General features: G+C 46.3%; 1 long non-coding RNA gene across 1 annotated transcript; it reads left to right on the top strand.

Moving 5' to 3' along the window:
* Positions 1-6,183: 6,183 nt before the first annotated feature.
* Positions 6,184-10,654, top strand: LOC120555202. Its single transcript, XR_005638652.1, has 4 exons — positions 6,184-6,222; positions 6,894-6,928; positions 7,009-7,167; positions 10,601-10,654. It is a non-coding gene; the product is annotated as an uncharacterized LOC120555202 (long non-coding RNA).
* Positions 10,655-11,473: the final 819 nt, after the last annotated feature.

Consider the following 11,473-nt stretch of genomic DNA (forward strand, 5'->3'; position numbering starts at 1 on the left):
GTACAAGTACACACTGGAGACACCACCACCCAGAGGTACATGTACACACTGAGACACCACCACCCAGAGGTACATGTACACACTGAGACACCATCACCCAGAGGTACATGTACACACTGAGAGAGGTACATGTACACACTGAGACACCACCACCCAGAGGTACATGTCCACACTGAGAGAGGTACATGTACACACTGAGACACCACCACCCAGAGGTAAGCACATGTACACACCTGAGACACCACCACCCAGAGGTACATGTACACACTGAGACACCATCACCTGTAGGTACATGTAACACACACTGAGACACCACCACCAGAGGTACATGTACACACTGAGAGAGTACATTGTACACACTGATACACCACCACCACCCAGAGGTACATGTACACACTGAGACACCATCACTAGAGGTACAACACACTGAGACACCACACCCAGAGACAAGACACCTGACACTTCACCCAGAGGTACATACACACTAGACACCACACCCAGAGTACACATTACACACTAACACCACTTAAGTACATACACACTAGAAGACATACACACTATACACTACCATACATGTACCACCCTGAGACACTACACCACCCAGAGGTAACATGTACACACTGAAATACACCATCACCCAAAGTAGTACCACACATGAGACACCACACCCAGAGGTACATGTACACACTGAGAATCACACCCAGAGGTACAGTACACACTGAACACACCATCTAGAGGTACATACACACGAGACACCACAGAGGTACAGTACACACTGAGACACATCACCCAGAGGTACAAGTACACACTGAGAAGTACATACACACTGAGACACACACCCAAGTACAGTACACACTAATAGAGGTACAGACACACTGAGACACCATACAAAATACACACTGAGAGAGGTACATTACACACTGATACACCACACCCAGAGGTACAGTAACACATAACACCACCACCCAGAGTACATAACATAGACAACATCACCCAGAGGTCATGTACACACTGAGACACCACACCCAGAGGTACTTACACATGAACACACCAGAGTATATTACACACTGAGACACCACACCAGAGGTACATGTACACACTAACACCACACCCCAAGGTCACATGTACACACTTAGATACCACACCCAGAGTACATGTACACCACTGAGAGAGGTACATTACACACTGAGACACTCACCACCCAGAGGTACATGTACCGACTGGAGAGGTACATGTACACACTGAGACACCACCACCCAGAGGTACATGTCACACTGAGACACACTCACCCCAGAGGTACATGTACACACTGAGAGAGGTACATGTACACACTGAGACACACCACCCAGAGTACATGTACACACTGGAGGGTAATGTAACACTGATACACCATACCCAGAGGTACAGTACACCGACACGCAGAGGTACATGTACGCGAGAACCATCACCAGAGGTACATACACACTGGAACACCACCAGAGGTACATGTACACACTGAGACACCATCACCCAGAGGTACATGTAACACTGGTACACCACACCCAGAGTACATGTACACACTGAAACACCAGAGGTACATGTACACACTGAACACCACGCAGAGGTACATGTACACACTGGACACACCACAGAGGTCATGTACACATGAATATCATCACCCAGAGGTACATTACACACTGAATACACCCAGAGGTAGTACACACTGAACACCACCACAAGGTACAGTAACTGAGACACACACCAGAGACAGTACACATGAAAAAATACAAGTACACAGAGAACACCACCTAGAGGTATGTACACACTGAGATCCACACCCAGGGTACAGTACACACTGAACACACCCAGATTGTACACACTGAGACACCAACAAGGTACAGTACATGTGATGCCACCAGAGGTACGGTACACACGAGAATTCACCACCCAGAGGTACATGTACACACTGGAAACACCCCCAGAGGTACATGTACACACTGAGACACCATCACCCAGAGGTACATGTACACACTAAAGTGATACCACACCAGAGGAATGTAGTATACGTGAGACACCACCACCCAGAGGTACATGTACACACGAGACACCACACGCAGAGGTACATGTACACACTTTGGAGACACACACCTAGAGGTACATGTACATACTGAGACACCAGTCACTCCAGAGGTACATGTACACACTGAGACACCACCACCAGAGGTACACGTACACACTGAGCACACCTCACACAAGCACAACACGACCCAGAGGTACATGTACACACTGAGACACCACACCACCCAGAGGTACAGTACACACTGAGACACCACCACCCAGAGGTACATGTACACACTGGTACACCAACCCAGAGGTCACATGAGTACATGTACACTGAGACACCACCACCCAGGTACAGTACACACTGAGACACCACCACCGCAGAGGTACATGTACACACGAGAACCACCACCACCCTAGAGGTACATGTACACACTGAGATACCACCACCCAGAGGTACATGTACACACTGAGATACCACCACCCAGAGGTACAGTACACACTGAGACACCATCACCCAGAGGTACATGTACACACTGGAACCACCATCCGCAGAGGTACATGTACTACTGTGATACCACCACGAGGTACATGTACACTGGATACCACCGCAGAGGGTACATGTACACACTTATAATTTGTTGTGAGACACACATCACCCAGAGATTATGTGTACGCACTGAGAGAGGTACATGTACGCACACTGGAGACACCACCACAGGTTTCGTGTACACACTGGTAACACCATCACTCCAGGAGATACGTGTACGCACTGAGACACCATCACCCAGGGTACTACACACTGTAGACACCACCGCAGAGGTACATGTACACGCTGAGACACCACCCAGAGGTACATAGCACACTGGAGTTACCACCACCCAGGGTACATGTACACACTGAGACACCACCACCGCGGAGTTTTTACATGTACACTGAAGAAGGGTAATATTACACTGAGACACCACCACCCAGAGATTCTGTAGGACACTGAGAGGTACATGTACACTGAGAGACACCACCACGCAGAGGTACATGTACACACTGATGACACCGCAGGGTACATGTACACACTGAGACACCATCACTCAGAGGTTGTAATGTACACACTGAGAACACCACCAGAGGTACATGTAACACTGAAAGGGTACATGTACACTGAACACTTACACCCCGAAGGTATATGTACACACTGAGAGATTTTATGTACACACTGAGACACCATCCGCAGGGGTACATGTACACTGGAGAGATTACGTGCGCAGACTGGTTTACACCACCCAAGAGGTATATGTACACACTGGAGACACCATCACGGGGTTACGTAGCGCAAGGGGTACATGTACACATGAGACACACACCCAGGGGTACATGTAAACGGACACCAAGGAGTGTACAGCACTGGAGACACCATGCACCAGAGTTATGTACACACTGAGATTTAACACTGCCAGGAGAGGTACATGTACACACTGGGGACACCACCACCCAGGGTACAGTAACACTGGACACCATCACCCAGAGGTACATGTACACACTGAGACACCACCACCATGGCTAGTACTGGAAGAGGTACTAATACGGACACCACCAAAGTATGACACTGGGAAGGTACGTACACACTGGAACACCACCCGAGTGCATGTACGCACGCTGGAGGTTACATAGTACACTGATACACCATCACCGGAGGTACGTATTACACATAGACACCACCACGGAGGTACATTACACACTGAGACACCATCACGAGGGTACATGTACACACGGGACACCATCACCCAGCGAGGTACAGTACACACTGGGACACATCGAGGGCGCATGCACACTGAGATACCACCACCAGGGGTACTGTACACACTGAGACACCACCAAGGGGTACAGTACACACGAGACCACCACCAGAGGTCATGTACACAAACACCATCACCAGAGGTACGACCACCGGACAACCAGTTATGTACGCACTGGGGGTGCAATGTACACTGGGATACCACCGCAAGGGTACATAATGCGCACTGGGGGGTTACGTTACCTGGTACACCACCAGGAGATGTGTACGCACTGGGGAGTACATGTACACTGATACCATACGGTATGTACACACTAGACCACCCCAGGGTACGTAATCCTGAACCCCGCGTGTACACACGAGAACCACCACGGATACTACACGGACAATCACATGTGTACACTGGTCACCTCACCAGGGTAATTGCGCACGGACACCATCACGAGGTACGTGCACACTAGGATACCACCACCAGGGGTACATGTACACACTGAGACACCACCACCCAGAGGTACAGTACACACGGACACCATCACGAGGTACATGTACACTACCACCACCAGAGGGACACACAGGGGTGGCACAGGTCGAACTGGACCATCAGGGGGTACGTAGTACAGAGGTCACACACGGGACACCACCACAAGGACTGACACACTGGGACAAGGAGGTACGTAGCACACTGAGACACCACCAGAGTAAGTACACACTGGGACACACAAGGTACGTAGACACTGGGATACCACCAGGAGTGCTGTACACTGAGACACCATCACAGGGTATGTGTACACACTGGTACACCACCGAGGTATGTACGCACACAGACACCAGCAGGTACTGTACACGAGACCACCACCGCAGAGATTTTGTATACACTGGACCACCACCACGAGAGTTATACACTGTGATGCACCACAGGTTACGTAGTACTGAGACCACCACCAAGGTACATGTACACGCTGGGACACCACCACTGGGGTACTATGCACACGAGACACCACCCGCCAAGGTACATGTACACATGAGACACCACCACCAGGGGTACTGTACACACTGGGACCACCACGGAGGTACGTAACGCACGAGCACACATGGTACTGTAGCACACTGGGAAACCCAGGACTGTACGGGACACCACCGAGGACACTGGTTACCACGGGAGGTTACTTTACGCATGGACACCACCGAGGTGCGTAACCACTGGGACACCAAGGTACTAGTACGGTACACCATGGGACATGTAGACACCACCACCAGGTTACGTACACTGGGACACCACCACCGCAAGGTTAGAACACGGACACCACCACACACCGGGTTACGTAGTACAACTGGGATACCACCACGAGGGTACATGTACACTGAGGACACCACCACGGGGTACATGTACAACTGAGGCACCACCACAGGTTACAAGTTACACTGGGACACCACCACGCAGGGGTTACATGTACACTGAGTCACCACCACCCGGAGATTTACGTACGCACTGGATACCACCACCAGGTTCAGCGTAATACGCACTGGGTTACCACACACCCAGGGTACATGTACGCACTGGACACCATCACGGAAGTTACTGTACACACTGTGATACCACCACCCAGAGGTACATGTACACACTGAGACACCATCACCTAGAGGTACATGTACACACTGAGACACCACCACCCAGAGGTACATGTACACACTGAGACACCACCACCCAGAGGTACATGTACACACTGAGACACCATCACCTAGAGGTACATGTACACACTGAGACACCACCACCTAGAGGTACATGTACACACTGTCTCAGGGTTCAGATTTTACGGTACAATGGACCCAACCGTAGAGACGTAACGGATTATTTTATTTAGAGGAAGCAAGAAATCATTTTTAAATCAATATTTTGAGATAAATTATTGACTGATTTGGTAGTCGTGCAATAAGCATGATAATCTGACAGAATAAATGGTTTATTTTTGTTTCTGGCCGCCCATCCATTGCAGGATTAACACTTTCCTAATGCTGACATAAAAACAAAATAAATACTTGGAGGCTACAAACTAAGTTTGTAACATTTCAACGTAAAACACTTTCAGACGAGAATAAGTTATGTTACAAGTAGAAAATAAAAAGATTAGGCAAATACTGTAGGTATTCCAGATAAGCAATGCATATTGTCATATGCATTAAATACTTAAATATGTGTATGTACTATAAAGTGTATGCAGGGGCCTCATTAACCTGTGAGTCCAGTACACAACATGTGTTTTTGTGTATCTCTCCTCTAACTGCTCCAGATGTGCTGCTGTATGTGTGTCTGACTCTGGTGGTCCTGGTCCTGGTCCTGGTCTCTCTGTCTGTGCTGATACTCTGCAGGAGGAGGAGGTCTAAAGCCAAAGGTGAGGCAACAGGAAACACACGCAGAGAGGCAGCAACCACACCACTGGCACTTCCCTTTTCTCACACAACAGTTTGAACTGTTTGTTCTCTCTTCACATGACAACGCACTTTTAAAACAGACACACCATTCAAGTTCATTTACTGTCACATGTCCACCATTTATGTTTCTACAGTAGAACCGCCCCTTCAGATGTGTAATTAGTTCTCTGTTTCATCATTTCACTGAAGACTTGTCACTGAGACTAAACAACTGCTGCACAACTTGTTCAGCTTTAGAGGAAGGTACATCTCAATGGTTTAAATGGTTCTTGGATCTTTTATTGGGGATTATCTGTTATCAGACCTCAATCTTGACTTATGCAAATAGTCCAATGACGTGAACATCGTCAACAACCAATAGGTTTCTCTCTTCACCAAACAGGAAGTAGCAAACCAGCTGACAGTAAACATGGAGGGAAGTGTGGGGAGGCGGTGTCTTCTCTTTTAGTTTTTAGCTGTTAGTTTATTCAGAACAAACTGCTGCACACACACAAGCTGCCTCAGTGGCCTCCGTCACCACTAGTCCTCGGCCGTCTGCTTGGTGTGTCCCGGCCTTTAAAGTCTCAGTGTGTGGTAGTATGAGCCCCATGTTTCATGTTGGGTCATTTCTAAACAAACTTGTGTTTTTCAGAACGTCCCGTGGAAACCGAGTATGCTGTCACAGAGGTGAGTTTGAGAACATCTGAGAACTGTGATCATCATCAGTTTATGATAATAATAAAAACTAAACAGCTCCTCTCCTGTAGACCAACCGAGTGTACGAGGACATCAGAGAGGACGGACAGAGACGGTCTCCTCCTGTAGAAATCTCTTCAGGTTACTCTAGCGCCAAATACTCCAAACCAAGCGCTGCTGAGACCAACGATGACTACAGCGTTATCACTGCAGCTAACCTTCAAAATACAGTAAGAGAAACTCTGAAAGGCTTCAGCTCTGGGCTCAGAAACAGAAGCTCTGTCTCTCAGTCACAGACCCAACAGAGAACGCTACTGGGGAGGGATCAACCCAGTCTCACGTCAGTTCGTGATGGCATTACGAAATTAAATCTATTAGAGAATCAGAAGAGAATCAGAAAAGCTTTATTGCCAAGTATGTTTACACACACGAGGGATGTGTCGTGGTATCGTAGGTGCAAGTCACATTAAAACATTAAAGCAACATGCACAAACACACCGAGTCGCCATATGCGGCGCCATCTCAACTCTCTCCTAACTCTCGCAGATACAGCATGACATGAGGAGAGGAGAGGGAAACAAAAAAGCAGCTCTCAGACTGTCCTCATCCAGATAAGAACAGTTTGGGAACAGGAAAAAACACCTCAGCACATAAGCACACAACAGTACATTTGCACTGCTGCACATAACATAACATAACATAACACAATACAACATAACATAAATGTACAGTTGCACATTTCGCCGCGAAGGCGTGGGACTCGGGGTAGGGCGTGGGTAAGGGTGGGGGGTTTGGCCTGCTGAGAAATGCACAGCCCAGCAGCCCACTAGTGTCTCAGTCCACAGAATGTCATAGCGATAACACAGCACGTTGCCGTGGTGACGCCCCTGAACAGTCCAGAACCGATACGACAATCATCAGGCAGTGGGGGAGACGGGGGAGGAACAAGAGCGTCTCGCTCGCAGAGCCCCAACAGGGTGACTGTTTGTCTCAAGAACGGCCTTGGCAAGTCCGTTCAAGATAAGGGGGCCGAAAGATTAAATTTGTTTGGTCTACACGAATGGCTGCTCTAATTTAACAGTCATTCTATTGTTCATCCGTTCAACTGGTCAATTTTTCTTTCCAATTCAGTGACCTTCTGCATGATGGTATCCAAGCCGCGGGTCATTACCATGTTGAATTCCATCACGCGATTAATAGTCCCAGTTTGCAAACTGATCGCTTTGTCAACAGCTTCAGTCAGGCCAGGCAGCTTCCTTGGGCTTTGGACAGCTACCAGAGTCTTTTTAATTTCTCGATAAACCAGGGCGAAGCATCCTCCAATCAGCAGCAGTCCAGTTATCATGGTTCCGAATAGGTAGATATCTTCAGCGTCCTCCACGGAGAGAGCAGCGAGACACACGACACGCCATTTCTCCCAGCCGTCCATCGTATACCCCGCAGCAAACGCTCCGTCAGGACATGCTGGCTCACCCGTACCAGTGCTCCTCCTCGAGAATACAGTGTCAATTGCGCTGAGAGACCAGTTAGTCAGTTCCATAATTTGGGTTTGTAGAGCCTGAGCCTTGCAGGGAGAGTCTCTAAAAGTTAACAGCAGACAACACGAGACAAGATAGCAAGCAGGGTAGGCCTGGGAGGGAGAGGGAGAGAAAGTGACCATCTTCACTGAGAGCAGAAAGAGAAGGACGTGATACCCTCACGTTATTGTGAAGATTTACGTGTTGGGGTCACGTTTTTTATACTAATGTATTTCAATGAGAAGCATCTTACGTAATCACAGCACGAAACTTTCTGCCAGTCGGGCTGCAGCAGAGAAGCTGGATACAGCTTTGATATTATTGGTATTTTTAGCCCAATAATCGCTGTTTTATTCAACATTTATTCACCAGATCTTATCACGGTTTATATGTATTTCTTTTAATGTTATTATTTCGGTCTATTTCGGCCAGGGAAGCTGGATTGCTTTGTTGTTTATTGATATTTTTAAAACTATAACGCTACATCTTTCAACATGTATTTAGCTGTTATCATGGTATGCATTTCTTTATTTTAATAATATTATTTCGGTCTTATTACCGGTAAATATTACAGTAAATAAGACAGAACAGTAGGTTACGATATGAGCCGAGCTGGGCGCATTCAAAGCCGATGTCCCACGATGCATTGCGGGCATTCATTCACAGAATCAGACAGCGATCAGCGGGTCTTTAACGCCAGTATCACTTCAATGTACGTAAGGGATCACGTAGAGCGTTGTTATAGCGACCACAACAACGGCAGGGTGATCAGGACCCCGACGCCAGTCTTCTTTCAGCGGATCGATTGATAGCTCTCCTCCAGAGGGAACAGAACTGCGTCCATGGCAACGCTCTGCTATGCATGGCAACGGTGTGTTATACTTAGCAACGGTCTGTTATCAAGAAAATAACAGACTGCATTCTACATTAGAATATAAGCAAGCCATGTAATAAATATAATATATATAATCAGTGGTTTTGTCACCAGCAACAACGTGTTGCTCAGTTATGTTCCAGTAAGTTATGCATCGTAATAACGTTTAAAAAAATCAGCTGAAGACTCCGGAAGTGACGTCGTAATTACCGCTCGGCGGATAGAAAAGATACAAATACATAATATTCGTAATATTGATGTTTTTGTCTAACGTTGTATTTGAGGGGTTAAACAATAAACATAGCATCAATAATCAAATACAGTTTCATGTATTTGTCTCATGTACTGTCTGCTCAGCCGGCCGGCATCAATCTGAAACAGAACGAAGCCGAACACGTCCTCCCACCCACCCCGGAAGAACTACAAGTGCTCAAGCTTTGTAACAGATTCTGGGCCGCGTCTATAGTGGGAGTTGTAGTTTTTAAATATATTGGTATATTTCTCATAAGTAGAAGTTGGTAGTGTAGAATTAGCAGCTAACCTTCAAAATACAGTAAGAGAAACTCTGAAAGGCTTCAGCTCTGGGCTCAGAAACAGAAGCTCTGTCTCTCAGTCACAGACCCAACAGAGAACGCTACTGGGGGGGGTTTTAAACTAAAGGAATTATTGTTATTATGCACAATGGATCACATTTTCGTCTTACGATGCTCAAGAACTTACATCAGGACTGATTAAAAATGTGATTGTTTGATTATTTTATGGGTGTACAGTTTTTATCTATTATTGTCATGCATGAGATACTATCAATCCTTCTGCATTACTGAGAGTTCATCAAGTAGTACATGAATGAATTTCATGCATGATTTCATAATTCAGTGTTGCCAATATTTAAAAAGTTGGTTTTGAGGGAGGAAATACCTTCAACATGATGTTAAACTCTGAGTGCACAGCTGTTTGATTGATAGAAATCTCATTTTTATGGGTAATTTATCAGATTTATTATAATTATATATATTTGCTGTTTATAATGAGAGCTATATTTGAGATAGTCCTGCTGTAAACACACTGAGAGGGTTCCTGAAGGACCACATCATCCAGGACCTCCATGCAGGAACACAGACCCAGACAGCGTGCGGTAGAACCCAAATTAAACTGAGGAAGTAGATCCACAACCATCTGTTACCACGTTGATCACATGACCTGCAGATCTGTTTTTATAATGCTTATTAAAGACATCGGAGCACTTTGACCTTTCTCTGTTTCCTCTCCCAGGCTGAAGAAGACTCCGGTAGACTCACCTACTCTGAGGTTCATTTTACAAACCGGCCGCCAGCGCTCGCCCACCAAGCGCCCTCAGGGGGAGAGGCGCTGATCATGTTGTTACTCTGTTCCTCGGGTTAGAGACGGCTCTGATGCTGCCCCCCTGAAGATGACCCCGCCGTCTACTCTACTGTTCATTAGCTTTAAAAGCCGTCCACACCCAGAACTACAACCAGAACTAGAAATATGTATTTTAAATCGTTCTAACTCCACCACAAGTGTAACACCAGCGACAGTAGTGAATGTTATCGTTGGGTAGGGCTGCTCCATTAGGGAACAATCCTAATCAAGTTTATTTTAGTCAATATGGAAATCAGGATTATTTAACACGATTACTTTTGGAAAGAAGTTGTTTATTATTGGAGTAATAATCAACAGTGAAAACACCTTCAACTGGGACATTTCCATTAAAATAAATAATGTAAAATATATATTTAAATGTTTTCAAGAAAGAACACAGGACAAAATAAGAGTTTTCTCACAAGCGTAATGTGCAGAATAATAGTTTTTCTCGATGTAGATTGTTGTGATCATTAGATATAGACTGGATTAATTACCCAGCTCTGTCTTTGAGATCACTGTCACCGACAGCCAATCAGAATCGATCTGCATCTCCTGGATGTCTGAGTGCCGTGGGCCCCAGGTTATCTTTCATTCATCTGATCTTATTCATAAGAAGATGAAGAAGAAGAAACAGATGAAATGTATTGGCTGCTGAGCGTCTCTGAGACCTTCGTATTCTTGAGTCACGATTCAGACATGACTTAAATATTGGTTTAAAAAACTAGATTTATGAATGTGTCTTTAAAATCAGAAGACTCCAGT

The sequence above is a fragment of the Perca fluviatilis genome, unplaced genomic scaffold, assembly GCF_010015445.1.
Source record: "Perca fluviatilis unplaced genomic scaffold, GENO_Pfluv_1.0 PFLUV_unplaced_scaf_260, whole genome shotgun sequence".
In the NCBI taxonomy this organism is placed as follows: Eukaryota; Metazoa; Chordata; class Actinopteri; order Perciformes; family Percidae; genus Perca; species Perca fluviatilis.